This window comes from Rhyacophila brunnea, unplaced genomic scaffold (genome assembly GCF_057557595.1).
Source record: "Rhyacophila brunnea isolate RB1 unplaced genomic scaffold, BYU_Rbru_1.0 scaffold_10, whole genome shotgun sequence".
Taxonomy (NCBI): Eukaryota; Metazoa; Arthropoda; class Insecta; order Trichoptera; family Rhyacophilidae; genus Rhyacophila; species Rhyacophila brunnea.
The window spans coordinates 42,143,754-42,164,857 of record NW_028232752.1 but is presented as its reverse complement, the minus strand read 5'-3'; the positions used below and the strand labels follow the sequence as shown (position 1 = coordinate 42,164,857).

Genomic DNA, 21,104 nt, shown 5'->3' with positions numbered 1-21,104 from the left:
GTTCAGTTTCATTAACAAGTTCGTTTCCATCTAGGGAACTTATTTTTACTAATGAGATGTCGGCGCCAGTATCAATCAATAATTTTAGATTTTTTTTTTCTGTATATGGAAATTCAACATACGCTGTACTTGGTTCTAATGAAAATATTCTGCCTGAATGCTTTGCACGTTCCGGGAGGAGGCAGGTCTCCTGGAGTGCTGGAAGTTTAAAGTGTTTGGATAATTTTGCGAATTTTGTGAATTTTGCGGAGATTGATCGAAAGAAACATTTGGATTTGTTTGATTAGTTTGAAGCTGAGAAGGATTCGAATTATTTTTAAAACGATTATTGTACTGTCGTTTTCTGCACTCTTCGATTAAGTGTCCTGATTTTTTGCAATACCTGCACACTTTATTTACTGAAGTTTTGAACTGATTTATATTTTGATTGTTGTAATTGAAATGATGTGACTGATTATGATTATTATTTTTATAGTTTATGTGCATACCTTTGAAATCATTTAAAATTTTATCCTCGTCTATAGCCACGTTTGCTGCTTCTGTTAATGTTGTTGGCTTAGACAATCGAACTACCATAGACGTTTGAGGATGGATTCCTAGCATGAAGGTATTTAGAGCACTATCCTCGATTTGTTTAATCCGACCTTTTAACTCGTCGTCATTTTTATGTATAAGTCTGATTGCATTGATGAGGTTATTTCTGCAATTCTCTACACGCTGAATAAATTTGATAATAGGTTCTTTATAATCCTGTTTGCAATTTCTGAGTTCTAATTCTAATTGAGACGTATGTTTATTTTCACCGTAAGTAGTATTTAGAAAAGATTTGAAATTGTCATAAGATTCAAATTTATAATTCGAAATTGTATATTTGGCGTTGCCTACTACGCAGTGAATCATGTATTTTAACAGGACGGGTTTTAATTCATTCGGACATATTTCAATAGCCGTATCACAGTCATTAAGAAATGGGTATAGATTTTTCCTTTCTCCATCGAAGGTTGAAATAAATTTCATCAGGGTATCTAAGCTTAGTGACGACATAGTATTATTGTAGTTATTGATAATTTTCATATAAATGAATGAATAATTAATTTACCGTTCTGTTGTGGAGAATAAATACCTACACTTTACACTGTCACTGTTATATACACTAAGCACTTGACACTCGGAGATTATGTCTTGATGATATTGGAGATTTGAAGATCTGATGGACGCTTGAAGAATATGAAGCTGTAGCTTGAAGATTATGAAGCTGTAGCTTGAGAATATGAAGCTGGAGCTTGAAGATTTGAAGTTGGAGCTTGTAGAATTCGAGTTTTGATTTTGAAGAATTGGAGAATTGGAGATTATTCGTCGAATTTAGGAATTTGAAGATATTTGAAGACTCTTGCTTTAATGATTTTGATGATTTAGGAGAATATACAACTTTATATTATTAAATAGATTTTTAATTTCCGTTCGTTTTTCACAACGATGTACTTTAAAAAAACAATTAGTTTATACGTAATATTATTATGTGTTTTATTTTTAGGATTCTTGCTATTTTTAAAGAATTTGAATTCACCGTTAATTTATTTCACGTTATTTTAGCTTTATCCACACTTCCTGACACCAATTTTATGTTATGGGTTGGTTTTAATTAAAAGATATTATTAATTATATTTAACGTTTCTTTTATTCCCGATTTATAACACAAAATCACATACAATTATTATTTCTGGTAAACTAATATAATGTTGAATATTACAAGGTACACAAAATTACAAGGTACACAAATGCGTCCTTCTTGTGAGACGTCCAGCTGTCGAGTGGTTTGTTATTCTGGAATACTTCTAGGAAGGAAACAATGAAAACAAACAAAAGAAATGAACAAGATGCGACATGTTTCAGCCGCTCGAACCCGCTGGGTGACTAACTAACGGTACAAATTTGAATGGCACATAACATATAGGTAATTATAATATTTACCAATTTACATGTCAATTATATAATAATTAAGCAAACCTTGAAAAACATTACGCAATAAAATAAATTACAATAATGGTGCATTATTCATTTCTATATATTATTATTATCAAAACAAACAAAATGGTAATGAAGTGAAATCTAGGTTAGATCAAAAATATTTTTTTTTTCAATTTATTTGAGTCTACGAATTTATAAATCAAATGTCTACAACATGCACCAATATAATATGGAAAAAAAATATATGTGTGTACAAATATTAACTCTCGTGCTGATAATAAGCGAACTGTATTATGAATGTCTAAATTCTACATGATTTCCATTTACATTTTATTATGCCAAAAGAATACAGTTAGTTTAAATATAATTCGACAGTTCTTGTCATTTGGCTGTGAAGTCTATTAATTGTGTAACTAGGGAAACGTTTGTTGGTTATCCAAATTGTCTTCGTTGCGTTGTAATACTTTGGTACAGAATTTTACCATTATTAGTGATATATAATTTGGAAAGATAATTAGTACTAAGAGTGTTACCTTTTATTTGTCAGCAGGACTATTCTAACATTAAACTTAACTCAAAAATCATTTTTGTCACGCACCAAAAATAGTTAACACGGCTGCTTATGACCGTATTAACTATTTTTAAGTGATATAGTATGAAAATTACATATTATTAAGAATAATTGAGATGCAGCGATTTTGAAAATTAATACTAACATTGTGACACTAGCGCCTGATGTGTCGTTGACTAGTAGATACTGTAATATCTTTTTAAATACGTCATACTGCAATGGCAATGTTTTACTTGATTTCAAATGGATCCGATTAGAATCTCCAATTTGACTGTGTAACCATTTATTGTAGATAACCATATTGTATATGGAATTGCTCCGAGTGATATCCGTGTTATTTTGGATCAAAAAAAAAATATAACGCAAACGTGTTACCGTGATAACTAGTTAGAATAGAGCTACAGATATATTAGAAAATGTAGTTTATTAAACAAAATTAATATTGGACGTTTGAACTGAAACCGATGTGCATCATTGGAGACGATTACCATTGAAGCACAACGTAATGATATTTTTGTATATATTGATCATTTCAAACAGTTATATGAAACTATGAAAGTTCAATTCAGTGATACGGTATATATAAATATCTCAGATAGGGTAATAGATCCACGTGGTGTAAATGAAATATTAATTTATGCTAAAACTAAATTACAATAATTCCCCATCCCATACACCTGCAAAGTGATACGAGAGCTCTAGTTAGATATAAGCAAAAAAACTGGCTATTACGAGTAGGTAGGTAAATTTCCACAGCACTGTAGGAGGGAAAATTTATATCAGATTGCATTTACCATATCGTATATTTATTTGATTAATTATTTGTAATTAAATGAAACACAATTTTATAATACTTATTCCACCTTTTAATTAAATTCTGTGCCGGTTTCGTCCTCTTCAAGGGGACATTATCAACTCACGATAGTGTCCCCTTGAAGAGGACGAAGATATTATAAAATTGTGTTTCATTTAATTACAAATAATTAATCAAATAAAACAATGCAGTTCCACCATGAATTGACAGTTAACACTATAAAAGAAAATATCGTATATTGATGAATCTGTATTTATTCATGTGCTATAAAAAGCTTATAATAGATTTTAACAAAACTTGCTATGCTGCATCAATAACAAGGACCAACTAACCGTGACTAAAGCACTTAGTAAGTACGGTTTCACAGCTATTTTTAAAACCTGTAAATAGTATGTAAGATTATTGATATGTGCATTGTTGTTAATGGTTTCACACAGTGAGAATTATTTTGGTGATATAAGTATAATAACGAAATTAATTATTGTGTTTTCATAAACGCTAACATAATAAATGAAAAACATGTCGCATTAAATAATATTAAATAATCCGCGAGATATAATCGTAGTATGATATACATAAACAGAGGTATATTTTGATTGCCTTTTAGATAACTTGGACGGTTCACAAAAATTTCGATGATAAAAAAGAATGCGAAAAATCAGAGCAGGGTTGCCAACTATTTCCATTTGGAAAATGTCATCCAATAACATTTTGCGGATGAATGCGGACTACTTACATTATTAATGATTCTCATGGACCATGTTATAAATTCTAGACAATGAATGACGTTAGGGTATGAATGTCAAAGTTGAATACTTCATGGAAAATATAAACTATCTTTATATTAAACACTACCTTTTACGAGTTGAACTCCATCTGATGACAATCTTTTATGACTTCATTCTAGAATTTATGAATCTCACCTGAAAAGAACAAAAAATAATTATATTAATTTTTTTAATATGTGCATCAAAGGGATGGAAACAATTTCTGATATTTAAAATCTTTGGCAGCCAAGATCTACACTGGACTGTACAGCCTTGTGACATCGACGCCCCGTGGGGGTAGGCAGATTGAGCGTCGCTTGGGGGCGGCAGTTATTCGAAGGGCGGCAAATCGAGAATAATCATTAGGAACATGTAGAAAATATCTACCTAAACTTAGTAATAACGGAAATATCTTTCCATTAAAAAAATCAGCCCACTGGTTGGAAACAAAATGTATTAATTAACATAAAAGTTTTTACGTAAAAGTTTAACAGAACTGTCTTTTTTTTCGTGTTCGCGATGTCTAGTTTACTTCCGTTGTCCTTGGTCGTCACGTCCATGATCACCAGCAGTGACACGTGCATGTTTGCGAATTATATTTGATTTATAGGTAGGTACATACTTACCTAATTTATTTATCTAAATATTTTTGCCAGTCATGCGCGAGTTTTGAAAGTTGTCAGGTGTATTTTTAAATGTATTTGAAACCGTGGACCCGCAATATTATCTATTGAAGTAGAGATGGCATTTAAATTAGATTTAGCGGTGTATATTTGGTTAGTAACTTATCCATACAAATCATTTCTTAAATATTGGAGTCATGAAAGGATGATAAAAATACTGTATAAAAAAATGGGGCGGCATTTTGTCTAGGGATGTCACTGCCTTGTGATAATATATATTATATGCTATAATTAAAATTATGGTACTCATCCAACAACCCTGCCTTGTATCGCATAGATTTAATACGACCGGAGTGTATTTAATATTATAAAGAAAGACATTCGGATTGACAGCGTGGGAGAGACCTCATTTCAAATGTGAAGCATTCAAATCCCCAAAATATACTTTATGAGCTTTCGGGTATTTTCCTCTCATAAAAAGTATAGAAGGGAATATAGCTTTATATTAAGGAGAATTATATTGTGACATTCTGAAGATTACATTTCAAAACTGAACTGAAGATAAAAATTCAATCATCAAAAAAAAATCTATACATTAGGTATTTGTGTAACGGTGGTGTGTAGTATTTGGTCTAGGCCAAGAACCCCGATTAAATATAATTATATAATGTCCAAAATTTAATTAAAGCGCCAATCTGAGGCGAAAGATCTTGGCATAATTTTTGACTCTTCGCTATCTTTCTACTCGCATATAACTTCTACAGCGTTACGTGCAAGTAGACTTCTAGGATTCAAAATGCGATAAGCCAAACCATTCAAGAATCCAAATCTAATACGTATACTCTACGTTTCGTTAGTGCGTAGTATACTTGAATATGGCTCTATTATCTGGAGTAATTATGAAGTTTCCTACAAGCTTATATTAAAGCGCGTCCAGAAGAAATTTTTTCGTTGTCTTAATTTTACGACATATAATTATTTTCATTTCAATAATTCGTCAAACGATTACTTTCCGACTGCCTTTCGGCAAGTCACATTCACTTTTCACTCTCTTGAATCTCGTAGGTCACTCCTGCTCTTGAGACATTTTTGCCTGCTATCACGAGAAATGGTTTCCAATACTGGCATCCTAAAGAATTTAGATTTATTTGCGCCTGTCAATTACCTACGAGGTCGCAGCCATGACCTATTTTGGGTCAGAACTGTTTCCTCGAGTCAAGCCTATCAGGCACCGTATAGAGATATAGACATTTTCAATGATGTGTTGCGCATTTTGTTTATGAAACTTTATTTTACTGTATAAAATTGTTTATGATTTTTATTTTTCCTCTTTATTGTGAGATGTAATTATAACATTATAATAATAAATGACAGATCGCATTGTATAAAAAATAGCAGGCAAATACTCTTCAAGAATAAGTATTACGTTTAATGTAAATATGCAATTGTATGCAATTGTATAGGTCGGTCCTTAGACTTTTGGCGTCACATTTAATATTATCGTACTAACCTCATCAGGCGACGGGGAATGCCGAGCCGCGAACCTCTAATTTTGATAGATTTACAAGGCTTGAGACCACTGTAGCGAGAGAACGCCTCATCTGTTCGGAGCACTTCTAATGGCAATTAGTGCGTAAAACTAAACTAAGTGATACATTAACAAACAATTTCATTTCTATCCACAAAAAATGGCTGCACCAAATAAGAAACAAAATCTTGGTGAACCTAGTAGTAGTAATTCCGGCAGACAGTTTCAAAATTGGTGGACCGAAATGTATGGCGTAATTGAAAAAACTAATAAAGCTGTATATTATATGTGTGCTATCTTCTATGAGTGGTATCTAGAACATCATAATTTTTAAATAGAATTCTTAAAAACTGTTTTTTTCGACTAATTCATTGGGACCGGAATTTCTCAAATTCTTAGGTTTAAAATGGGCGAAACAGATTTTTTTTTAAAGAAAAAAAACACACATATGCATAACACATAATAACATGCATAAAAAGGTTCGCCACGCCTAGAATGGTATATATTTATTTAAGTATAGGAAAAAAATGTACGGAAAGTTTATTATTTAACAGTATTAACAAGTCAACAGTATAACAGTTTAGTATTGTGTAAAATACTTTCCATCAATTTAATTGATTTCTATGATATTGATATTATTTATATACCATAATATCTTTAAACGATACTATTTTAAAATCTTAAATTACTATTTATTCCCTACTCCGTCCTACTTTCAATCCGATTGTGATTTTATACGTTTTGAAATTATTCGTTTACCATGACATCTTTTATTAAATTTATCTATTTTATTTTTTTTTAACATATAAAAGTTTTATACCAACATATTTTACATCATGTAGTAAACAATTTCAAGGTCTGGCAAGAACGGAAGAAAGTGGCTACATTATTGTACAGTTATGTAAGTGAAATTTATGTAAAAGTAATACTTTTGACTGAGTATAGTGATTTAAATTGTAATCGATAATAATGTGTTATACTATTCCATAGGAATTTCAATTGAATATTATAAACTTTCATCCATTAGAATTCAAATCTATTTTACGCGGCTATACTACTATTTTATTTGAATTTCCTTTTATTTCAATTAACAGTATTGTACATTTTTTGTCGAGACTCTAGAATAACTGCAAATACCTACGCAGATTAGGTATTAATCAAGGCCTGCTTCACAAAAAATTGTCAATTTCATTGAACGATCTAATATAAATACAGATTCAGTCACGAAATTCAACACATTTACAGCAAAGTAATTTACTCCCAGTTTTATTAAAATAAATATTCAATAGTTAAATAAATGCATCGTTATTGCGATTAACTCATGGTTAACACAGTAAAAGAAAAACAGATAGCAATTAGTTACATACATTATTGTCGTTTTTTTATAACTAACTTTGTACAAGTATTATATCGTTTCATTGAACTGAAATAATTGGAATTTGTATAGTGACAAGAAATTGTTTATTTCATATTATAAAGAGGTCCACTTCTATTTGAGAAAGTTGTTATGTGATTAATCAACCACGAACTATATAATCACTCATTTATTCAAGTTGTGTCATTAAATTTCTATATTAAAAATGGTAATTATCCATCTATCTATACTACATAGGCTGCTAACTACATAGATAACATGTTGTACTTATATATATACGCATGTGTGACAAATGGAATGAAAAACGATATTATTATACTACAGCAGCGCTCGGAATGGAGCAGAACGCCCTGGAGCGCTGTTCCGGTTCGTGAATTCCTCGAGAATACCGTTACGTCTCGTGGAATCCTAGAAGATAGCAAGATGTCTCGTAAAATTCTCGAGGAGGATATGGCGTTCCGGTTCAAAATATTTTTAAACATAATAAAATAATTATCTTCCTATTAAACAATAATTTTACTGGTTGAAAATCCCTGATTATTGTGTCTACATAATATGTCGATGTAAATGGGTGCCACAATTAGCCAAGTTAAAATTTTTTTCTTAGAAATGCATCGAGCTAGGTGTAATATATACAATGGAAAATGTATTTGGCACTCATAAAACCATTGCAGGTAGGTGTATATTGGTATATTATATTATAATCAAATTATTAATGAAAATAGTTTTTTATTATTATTTAAAAATTATCTTAGTTATGGCTATGCCTTCTAAAATTTTCACGATTTTAATACTAAGCTTAACGGCCCACATGCTCAGCGTACGTCAAAATGGAGCTTTTATGCTATTTTCAAAGCATGATCCTGGACATTCCTTAAACGTTGTAGGTAATCTATTTAAATAATTGTAAAGCCTTATTATCCTTTATATTTATTTTAAACATTTGATGACTGCATAAAGTATTTTTATTACATAAAATAGTATTCTTTTAAACCTCTCGCTCTAATGTTTTAGAATATAGTCATATTTCAGTACGTCCATGTGAAATGGTGTTAAGATTTTTTTATATTTATTAAATTTTAAAAGCATTTATAAAACCATTAGTAAAATTTATGTCGACATTATTATAGTGAAATATTTACAATAAAAAATTATATTGATAATCTCTGTGATCCCAAATTTGATAAGAATTAGGCATTTTATTATTCAAAAAATCGGCAAGATTTACACGTTTAAAGATAATTTTAAAGATACTGATTATAAGCTATGTCTTTGACCATTCAAATGTGATAAACATTCTACAAATAATGTTTGCTTTATAATAAGGTAGTATTTTTTTGAAATACGCCATTTCTATTGGCATTTCCCAGTAGCTAAGCTACAACATACGGCCGTAGCCATAAAATGACAAACGATAAATGAAATATGGAGTAAGATCATGTTAACGCGCGTGTTTTCACGTTTTTAATACTAAGCTTAAAATGCCGCATGGACTTCTTCCTTCGTTCCTTGACGTTTCGGGCTAGTTGCAGTGCAGAGGCCATTATCAAGAGATATCATAATATCATAATCAAACATAATAATTATATTATAACATATCGAGGAAAGAAGGAAGAAGTACACTTGGTAAAAACCCAAAAATCAATTACGACAAGGTATCTTTACTCATGTTTCCATCTACACTTAGTTATACATTTATAATTTATTCAAATTACAGACGAAACCAATGGGAAATTGTATTGGTTTGTCCATTATTTCATGTATTTTTATGTTTCCTACTCCAATTACATTCATATACATTTAGATATTTATATTTGTATATTAATGTTATGATTTTGTAAACGATTTCGTAAACTTATATTATTATATATTTTGATGTCACAAACAACAGATTACTGATTCGGGCGAATGTGGTGATGAAAATGTTTTACAAAGTACATTATGTAAAACTGATATATTTTTGTATTACAGTTATTATATCGAATATTGCACATATTTTTTGAACAAATATTGAGCGTTCCGGTTCGAAAAATTTTCTATTTCGAGCACTTAACTACAGATTATACGAATATTAGTAACAACTGTATTATGTTTTTTTAATAACTAATCGAAATTATTCTGAATCTATTTCACTTTATGAGCGGTTTGGTAAATTTGGCCAGACGACATGACCCAGGAGTCATGAAACAGTCACATCACTCCTTTTGCTATCTAATGCTTCATTTTGGTATAAATATGTCGCAATAAATAGTTATATACGGATAGAATTAATAGGACCTGGGTGAGACCTTTATTTCTCTGTGGATTCTGAGTATTTGTAATATAAAATGAAACAATAAATAATAATAATAATAATTCTAATAAGCAATACCTACCTACCATAATATAATACAGTTGGTATGTTGTAATACCATAATTTACTATATTTTTAAGATAATTTAACGAGTTTTATATTTATTTAAATTAAAATAGTTACTGGATGAATCGTGGTGGTAAACTATAAATTGAAATAATGATCTGTGTGTCATTATATTATGACAAATGCGAGTAGCTACTTTAAAATACCTATGAAACTTTTATAATACCTTCTTGAATACAAAAACTAACTGTTAACTGTCAAATACATTATTGTTTTATATTATATGTACTCAATAAGTCAATACTCATTGTAGGTATATTGACGTTCAAAAGTGGCACAAAGTAATATATTAATAATGAAAATTATTATAATATGGTGGTTGTAAATGTATTTCTCCGTAATCAACAATCATGTACTTATTCATGTTTAATCGTGTATTTTTAATTCAAACTAATTCGTCATTTAATGTGTTCAATTATTATTTTAATTAAGTATTGCGTACAACATTACTTTTATTTATTTAACGGACTGCTGTTTACTATTTTACTATATTATTAAAACGTGACTATGTATACTATCATCAAGATAGTAATGTGGCACACGGTCAACGGATTTTGGCGGTTATACTGTCAAAATCAAGCCATATGTATGTAACATAAATAAAACACATGTTCGTATTGATATGACCACGCAAACTTTAGTAGGTACCTAGTGAATTCAAGTGTGTTACTCCTTAATAATAGGAAGCTATTGTTTTAAAAAAAAAAGAACTTGTAGATAACAGAAATTATATATTTTTTTATATCACTAAGACTATTTAATATAATTAGGAGAGTCATTGAAAAGCTGTCTGAGATGAAAGTCGGCGAAAATCGACAATATAGGTAGGTACATAATGTTAATATATAATATTTGCATTGTTATGTGTTTACTTATGTGTAAAGTACGCAGACTTAGAAGCCATGACACTCAACTTTTGTTCAATGGGCAGTGGGTTCATATCAAACGACTTCAACTACCCCAATCCCAAAATTGACAACAAGTGCAATATAAATAAATGAAAATTGTATGGTTCTACCGATAAAAAAACTTGATAAAATTATTATCGTCTCTTGGGGACAGCTTCACGGATCAGTGTCCAAAAACTTTTACTGTTCTAATGATTGACAAAAAAACCTTCATAACCGAAGTAGTTTCGTAAGTTTTGGACAATAAATAAAACAATATATTAGTCCATTTTACATTAATTGCGATTTAAATATAAGTGATAATCGATAAGTTTTAGTAAGTTGCTAGAAACAAAGTATTACCTATATCGAATCGAAGCATAGGTAGGTACTCGTATATTATTTTATCAAAACAACGCGTTCTTTCATACTGTACCGATATATGCTGATGTTTCTAACTTCCTAGTACCGTTTATCTACTGTCAATGCATATCCGTAATAGTTATTACTACAATATCAAGTATTTTAAAGAATTTAACATGCATCAGAGCATTCTGAGTACCGCTTCGTAGGCACATTGACATGAAGTGAGAGTTGGTTCAATGATCCAGTAGTAACTGTAAATAAAATTATTTATTACACGCAGAAAACGAAATATTTATGACACAAAAATCCAATTATGAGATCGGTACTTAGGTACCTAAAAGTTAATTTCCTTCACAGATGATTACAGTTAGATCGGTGGTGGCGAACCTATAGCACGCGAGATGACTTTGCATGGCACGCGTTTGAAGAGAGAAAAAAATACCAATAATAATAATAAATGACAGATCGCATTGTATAAAAAATAGCAGGCAAATACTCTTCAACAATAAGCATTACGTTTAATGTAAATATGTAATTGTATAGGTCGGTCCTTAGACTTTTGGCGTCACGTATAATATTATCGTACTAACCTCATCAGGCGGCGGGGAATGCCGAGCCGCGAACCTCTAATTTTGATCGATTTACAAGGCTTGAGACCACTGCAGCGCTCGAAATGGAAAATTTTACGAACCGGAGCGCTCGATAATTTTATGAAAATATTAACGTTGTTATCTAATTGTATATGTATTTTATAAAAATAAGTCTGTTAGTTTTTTTATTATATGACATATATAGCTCAGGCGGTCAAATTAATATTTCCACGAGACGGAGCAATAATTTTGGAGATTTTATGAACCGAAACGGCGCTCTGGTGCGTTCCGGTCCATTTCGAGCCCTGGACCACTGTAGCGAGAGAGAGAGAGAGAGAGAGAGAGCCTCATCTAATTGGAGCAATTCTGATGGCAATAAGTGCGTAAAAAAACTAAACTAAGTAATACATAGACAAACAATTTCATTTCTACCCACACAAATGACTGCACCAAATAAGAAACAAAAACTTGGTGAAGCTGGTAGTAGTAATTCTGGCAGACAGTTTCATAATTGGTGGACCTAAATGTATAGCGTAATTGAAAAAAGTAATAAAGCAATACGTGAGTTGTATCTAGAACATCATCATTTTTTTAATAGAATTTTTAAAAACTATTTTTCCCCACTCTCAGCAAGTCATACAGTTGAAAAATAATATTTTGAAAATTTTGGCACGCGTACGGAAAAAGGTTCGCCAACCCTGAGTCAGACCGAAATATGCTTCGAAAAGAAGCCGAGGTATTATCAATTGCATCTACTTACATTAAATTTATAAAAATCTAAAAACTACAACAGAAATCTTCTGTGGGTACCTATTATGATAAAAAAAATATGTATTTATTTTAGTTTACCTATTTTATTAATGTTTTTGTAAAAACCTACAGAATCTTATACACTGATTAAATAAACTGTAACATTCAAAAAAGTCACTGGCGTTGTACGTTTAGCTATTTTCAGATGTCATTGTTTATTTTCACTTCTCGATATGGTAGCCGTGATATTTTGCGGAGAGTTATCCGTGGTAAGATGTTTTATTGAAAAATTTACGTGACATTCCATGTTTTTATCTCTTATCTCCACATTTAAAATGTATAACGTAAGTAATTTTTACTTCAATATAAATGTACCTATCTTCTTTAAATCCAAGAAATAAAAATTACAGATACCTCCAAAACTGAAACCTGAAACCAATATTAATGTATGGGCTATTCTGGCGCAGAAACAAAGAAGGGCTGCGCATGAATTCGACGACGAATTTCTGCGAAGAATACTCGGACCAGTTATACTAGTTGATTACATGTAAGTTGTACGTATGCAGTTCATCGTGGGACACTTATTCGTGCGCCGCAGTACGTGAAACATGAGTTCGTATAACATTTTATCAAATGACGAGTTCTTCGTTGAACATTTCACTGTGGAATGCATTTGTACGTATCTTAGAAAATAATGCGATAGTTTGCAAATAGTACTGTTCTAATTACTAACCTAACCTAACCTAACCTTACCTAACCTAACCTAACCTAACCAAACCTAACCTAACCTAACCTAGTAAAGACATCTCATAAAATTCGCCACATGTTGTAGCATATGTACAAATATACTCCACGGTGAATTGTTCAACGAAGAACTCGTCATTTGATTAAATGTTACACGAACTCATGTTTTACGTACTGCGGCGTACGAATAAGTGTCCTGCGGTGAACTGTTTACGTACAAATTTCCAGATACGGACTGGCTCAGCATACTATATGGGAAAATCCTATAGTTCGACGCATTGGTATATTAATATTTTTATTATTAATCAACAGCATTTTGACAACATCACATTGAAATGTAACGCTAAATATATATTATAGCTAAGTAATATTAAATATGTAAACCGCACAACTGCCAGCATCGTGTTACACACGCCTCTTGTGCGACGGTGTATTTTGGAGAATACAGATGTTTAACTTAGGTAGGAATACGAAAATTAGTATTCACAAATGTTTATAGAATATTTTTCTGTTAACAGACGATACATCTAATCGTGGGTATATCAAATTTGGTCAAAAATTGGTGGTTCAATTTTTAGTTGGGTCGAAATTTCATCCAAATGAAATATTTATTGGTGATTAAAAATTATTCGCTTCGTAAAAACAACCTACATCAATGAAGTACTCAATGCTATGCATTTGTATATGATAAATGAAAGAAAAAAAGCGATCTACATATCGAATCTAATATTTAAATATGCTTCAATACTAATCGATGCCAATCAGTTAGAACAATTCTCATGAAAGCCGATAGCACCATTGCACACTGTGCCAATTGAATCTCGTTGAGTAGAATTAATACAATAGCAAATTATTTTCCTTGACATATTATTAAAATTAGATAAGCGATACGTCTTCTACTAATTAATTTACGAGAAGATAATATCCAAACTATGGGTAGCTAACATTGAAAAGTATGATTATATAAATTAATTCATTTCATATAAAAATGGCAATATCGAAATACTGCGGTGTTTCCCAGTCACTACTAGTAATATCATAATGCATATATAGTTGTTTACTTCATTATGAGTAAATTTATATAAAATTAGACTAATACGACACTTGAAAACACTTAATTATAAAATGGACTAATAATTCAAAGTATCAAGATATCCGGTAACACTATGAAAGAAGTGCTTACACGGATATTCACAACCACAACCTGCCTGCATGAAGAGAATGTTTTGGAGCCCTGGGAGAATGCTTTGATCATCAGCATTCATAAGAAAGGAGACCCAGATGATTTAAATTAATATCTTCAATATTTTAAGCTCTACTACTCAATTATTTAAAATAGTAACTAAATATTTAGCACGTTCCCATTAAAGCGCCTAGAACCAAAACACCGAACAGAAAACTGGCGCTGTTTCTTTCATTTAGGTACTCCTCGAATATGGCAATGTTTTTTTTTAATCTAAAACAATATTGCAGCTTAATTTTTTTAGTAAATAACGCCAAGTGATTCTAAGTTCATCAATCGATATATTATAAGATAGTTGGATACCATAAATTTATTGACTATTGAGTGAATTCTGTTTTTGAAGGCTTTTCTTAATGTTCAGGGATACGTATTTCTCAGAAATTGCATCCCTGAAAGGATACATACTTAATGAGTATTATAATATATATTATGAATTGACAACGTGAGCTTATTACTTTTATAATTGTAATTATTAAAAATAGTACCACGAAAGTGTTAGAGGTTGTTTATGCACAAAAATACGATTTTTTTTAAACGATCGATACCATGAATTTTAAACCACTGACTAGGACTATGGGCTTAAGCTACATAATATAATATATGTACCAATTTAATATATTATTAGGTATGTACATACTCATTTTAATTATATTATTATAAATACCTACATTTTATTAATATTCTTTTAAGAAAAATCTATTTACAAAATAAGTAGAGCATAAACCTGCTAAGAGAACGGTTAATTTCATCGATCACATTTTGACGTAAAGTAATTAACTGGTCTTAAACGTTTTATTATTATATACAATTTAACAGCACTTTCACAAAACAATCTGAAACTGTTTTTGAAATAGTTATTATATTCCCGTAATAATAGCATCATTCTAAAAATAGTGCAGATACATTCCGACACTAAAATTTTCCTATGTTCATTGTTTACGGTGGATTCGGAAATAGAATATTACCTAAGTGTAAGTATTCTATCTATGAATGAAAATAAAATGGGATCGCTTAAAAATCAATGTGTTATTTTTTTGTCTCTTGTTTTATTGTTAATATCAAACACCTGCACGATATGCTAAAATACTACCAGTAAGTTTATAGCCATACCCCTCCAGTGCACTCCTTGAAGAAGAGGTCGGCTGACGGTGTAGTTAATACCATTATCATATAGATAGACACGACGAGAGACAATCAATTATCCAACAAGAAAAATGTAATTCAACACACGTAGTTTGCTCAATTCAGTATTACACAAAGGTTAGTCAAAATATTTTGGATTTTATATGGCGGCATCTTATTAAGCTTATATCAATAATATCATTAGGTATAATAGCTTTAAGGCAGTACGATAATGTCACACCACAGCAAAAAGAAAGCACCCGAGTGCCGGTAGGTTACAAAAGTAAATAACAAGATACGTTGCAGGGATTCCCAATCCCAACTAAATAAATAATAATACACGATGTTTTCATTCAATGTTAACTATCACTATAAGTAAATAATATATAGGTAAGTACCTATGTTCTAATGTACGAATTTTTATTCCATATTTTATTAAAACAATAAGTCATAAAAATATGCTTATTTACCGTAATACTTCATGCATACCCTGTGTCAATACTCCCAAAGAACACCAACACAACTGCAAATCGTTTTTAGCGTACAACAATGTCTCTGTAGATTGCAATACCTCTACTTAGTAGTAAAGACAGAGATTGTTTACTGTCGTTTAAGTCGTATTACGGACGAGAAGATTTTTTCACATAGTTTTTGTACGTTTGGATTGTTTAAACTTTTTTTTTGTATTACATGTTAATTAATAATAAAACTCCTCTCTCCCACGGGCACTTTTTAATATATAAAGTCTTTGTAAACTCAGTCAAAGCACACTTTGAGTACGTGGTGATCTTAGTCTTGAGCGTCTGTTCTTGAGACATTCCATCCAAAAACAATTAATGCTGACGCTTCACATCCAAACATAGAGCCTCTTGATACGCTCGATTAAGACCGAATGTGGTGCGGGGCGAATTGGTTTGGAAGTTTCAATGTTTCTGTTATTGTTTATGTGCGTCAAGTTTCAATTCTCATAATACAAAACAAAATCAATGGATAGAAAAGATAAATATTATTGATGGAGCATGTAAAAACATGATGAAATATGTAGAAACGTCAACTGTTCATTAAAATATAATATACTTAGAATCATGGCCCCACATCCTGAAGCGGGCCTCCCTACCTATCGCTAAGAGTAAAGGCAGTGTGACGCGCTGCAGTAGCATTTTCCAAATAGTGTACGCAGTAAAATTAAGGTGTATTTTTAGCGATTTTCTGTATTTTTAATATGTACATCCATTAAAATACAGTTAAAAATTGCAACGTACAACCAATTATTTTTAATTATTGATATCATTGTAGTAAAATGACTTTTTTTTACTGTTAGATCAAATTTGTGATCTATGTTTATCTCACTTATCTGGTCGACTCGTCGCGCCGGGCCTTCCTGAGTCTGGGCCCCCAGGCTAGAGCCCTGTCAGCCCCCCCTTGTGGGGGCCATGCTTACAATATATAAACCTACGGCATTTGTTACTTTTCAATAAATCACCAGATCCAGGGTTGCGTATTGCGGGATGTCCACCTCTGATGCCGTGGGTTGCGAGTTGGATCACCACGTCTTGTCATGTTTTTGTTTTCAATACCTATGTGTTTGAACCAAACCAAGCGTTCAATGGATTAGGCAAATTAATAAAAATAATAATAGGTTCGATCTGTCCACTTAGTACAGAAAGTAGTGATTTATCCAGTTACTGGAAACACTTTTTACTACTACGTATTCACCGATAGTTTAAATTGACGCAGCCAACCGAGATTTCTGCATTTAGTTATAGTACAGTAAACATCACAACATCACTTCACAGCGGTATCGCATTATATCATACCAATTTACATATTAAACGTCATTACGTGTTGCGAAAAAAAGATTTCCATTCTATTATAAACAAATGTTTTTAGGTAGGCAGTTCAGTCGTTCAATCGTTAGCGGGAGCTCAATTGATTTTTCACAAAACAATACTGGATCAAAAAAAAATTATTTTATTATTACAATATCATTTTGATAACATACGGGAATGATTTTAATATAGTTAAGTAATTTTTAGTATAGTTAATTAATATTTTCTGTGTTGCTAGAATTTAATGGGAAATATATGGGGAATAATACCAGTTTGAACGTTTTACTTTGATAAATATGTAGGACTTGTTTACCTAAACATTCGTGATTCATTGTACAAAAAAAGTTGTTTTGGTTAATAACACAAGCATGGAATTTCTTTTATCTTACTATGTAGCTAATTTAATCATTAGCATTAATGCCATTAATACCATTTTTTCTTGTGTCGGAATACATTATACCCGTTATATTATTTCTCTAAGATAATTCATTGCTTGCTATTTTTTATTATAATTTGGGATGTACTCAATATGGTTTATTTATAAATAAATACTATAAGTACCATGTTATAGTATCGTCTTCATGGAAAAGTGTTACTCTTTTTACTTGATTTTTAAGCGATTCAATAAAGACGTATGTAAGAAAATTTGAAAATATTTCCACCGGTCAGACTAAATTACAAAGGTTTTGTCATATTTATGCTCCACCATAAACACTTAACGATGAATGTCAGATATCAGTTATAATAATTAGCCACGAATGCCAAAGTCACAAATGATAAGATGCTTGGCACACTTTTGCCTTCATAAAATGAATGAAATGCGTAAATGTCTGGCTGGTCGGAAACGCTTTTGGTTGCATACTTTATGGTAGTTACGTCTCGTAATAACAAATTTTAACACGTTAATATAGGTAGGTAGTTATAGTACAATAAATGGCATTGCTAGCCAAACGAGAATCGGGTATACTGTGCCATAAGTGCAATACCGTAGTAAATGTAATCAACTGTGTCCACACATATCTTGTCTCAAGTTCTTGAATTACAAATTAGTAAATATTAGTGCATACCTATGTACCTATTTTGATAGTCAGGGGTTGACTCAAATTATTCACCGCTATATTCTATACGCTAGCGGCTAGATATATTCAGGCGACTAGTGGAATCGCCATTAACGGCAAATATCTCAGTCACCTGCTCTTTGCAGATGACATTGTTGTCTTTGCGAAAGATCAAGAAGACCTTCAGAATAAGATGCATGTGCTTGCAAATGCAAACCAGCAAAGTAAGTTTAAATATAAATGCCTCGAAGACCAAAGCAATAAAAACACCTTTGCCGGACCAAAAGCGATCCTCATCAATGGCACTCAAATCTATTGACTCATCAACTACGTCTATCAATATAATATGGTGGTATTTATGACAAGATTGCGCGCAGAATAAAACTGGCATGGAGTGCATTTGAGCGCCTGAATAATATCTTCCAAAGTGACCTCTCATTATGTCTTAACTATTCAACCATTTTGTGCTACCAGTGCTCATAGACTCTTAAAAAAAGAGGAATTAAAAAAACAAACATACCAACGATTCCATAATCACCGAACTCAAGAGAAGAGACAGATTTTCCTCAGTTTTCCCTCACTTGACTGTCCATATGACTGGTCATATTATAAGTCTACAAAAAGGACGACAATCTGAGAAAACTCTGGTTTTTAGTCAGGTTAAAGATCCGAAGATTAAGAAGAGTTTCCTCCAGATAAACAGATCGAAACAAGAATCGCACAGGTTTTCCACTAACGCAGGCCGCTATATACTGTGAAGGATGGAGCCAAGTCATGGAGAAGGCTGTTTGATGGCCATATAATCCAAATCGCGATCCTCAGTCCGAACATCATGACGAACATGAAGAGTATTATAATTTAGACGAAATGCATTGGTACCTATGTATCATAGCAAGTAGCTTTTTATTTTTGTTAACCATCATTTTTCTGCGCAATGGACAGAATGCCAGCCGTAAAATAATTTATCATTCACACAACAAAGAAAAGGCGATCAGCTGATCGCACAGATGATTTGTGGCCGTGGTGATTGGTCACCGGCTGGATTGCATCCAAAACCAATTATCAACAAATGCATATCGTAGGTCGTTCACATAGATACGATATATATACCTATATGTCATGGTCTCGCAGAAATTAACCACAATCATTCGACGAAACACTAGTTGATATTTTTCTCAATCATGTAATTTCTAAATAATCGTAATAAATATTTCTTTCGATGTATTATGAATTAGACTAATTAGAGTGATTATAAAACCTTGAGTACACAATCCTCACAAAATTTAATAAAATTAGTGTATCGCTTCTAGACAGATATAGTAACGGAATGACGAAACATGCAATTAAATAAATAATACACAAATATAATGACAATACAGAATCTCAATGATATTTATAACAAAAACTCACTTTTTGATAGATAAGAAAAACCTTGAATTGTGTTTTTTAAATCTCTCACACATTCGAGACAATTTAATATTAAACCTAATTTTAATGATAAAAGTTACCATAAAATAACAAAATGAACTGTTTTTTTAATAATAATTGTTAGTTTATCATTGATTTAAAGTTTTTTCTAATAATTTTAGTATTAATTTTATTTTTTAATAATTATTTTAAATATAACCTTCTAGTAATTGTAATTATACAAAATATAAAAACACCTTAGATATAATTATACCAAGTACTTACCTAGAAAAAATATTTTTGAAAGACATACAATGCTCAACGGGACTCGAACCCGCACTAATCGAGTCATGCACGTCCTTATCTGATTTCGACCAAATTAACTGGTAGTTTTAACATCTTGAAGCACTTCAAAAATTTACTATTTGATTGAGCCTTTTAAATCAATCAACTATCTTAATTTTAAGAATCTTTCTAGTAGGTGTATATCTGAGATGTTTCTAAATTATGTATGTTCAATGATTATAAGAATGTTACATTCTAAAATCTTGTGAATAAATTGAATAAAAAAATAGTTAAATAAACTGTATTAATTGCACGTTTCGTAATTTCGAGCTGTCCGTAGTAGCACTTCATTCGGCCCTACCATCGTTGGATTATATAGTTAAAGAAATTCACTTGAACGTATGTCCATAATATTTTAAATTGTAATTAGTGTACAGCTATATTATTTCTGCAGTCATTTCTTTCAATTTATTTTTTACCAACACTGTTGATTGAAAACGTATTATAAGAACACAGTTTTAATCTTATTCTGAATGCTGATTACCTAGCTATAAGTAAGGTGTTTGTATGTAGGTATACTTACTAAAAAACTATATGAATCGCACAGTGTCGCCCGAGGCGCGCTTTCGACCCGGTTCCCATATAGTCATTGTCCGTCAAATTTTTGCATCGGTCATTAGTGCGATCTCTTGATGCCCCATGGTGATCGAAAGGTCACTGACATATTTAAATTATAATAAAATTAATGTGTATCAAAA

At 31.3% G+C, this 21,104-nt stretch overlaps 1 protein-coding gene across 5 annotated transcripts in view; it reads right to left on the bottom strand.

Annotated features, from left to right (window-relative positions):
* Positions 1-21,104, bottom strand: part of tmod (tropomodulin) — a 175,598-nt gene that overhangs the window by 98,073 nt on the left and 56,421 nt on the right. For 2 of the 5 annotated variants that reach the window (XM_085954756.1, XM_085954730.1), the window contains exon 2: positions 4,209-4,276. The exons of the other annotated variants lie outside the window; for them this stretch is intronic. The gene's annotated coding sequence lies outside the window, so the exon portion shown is untranslated. The remainder of the gene's footprint in view (positions 1-4,208; positions 4,277-21,104) is intronic. 5 annotated transcript variants of the gene reach the window in all.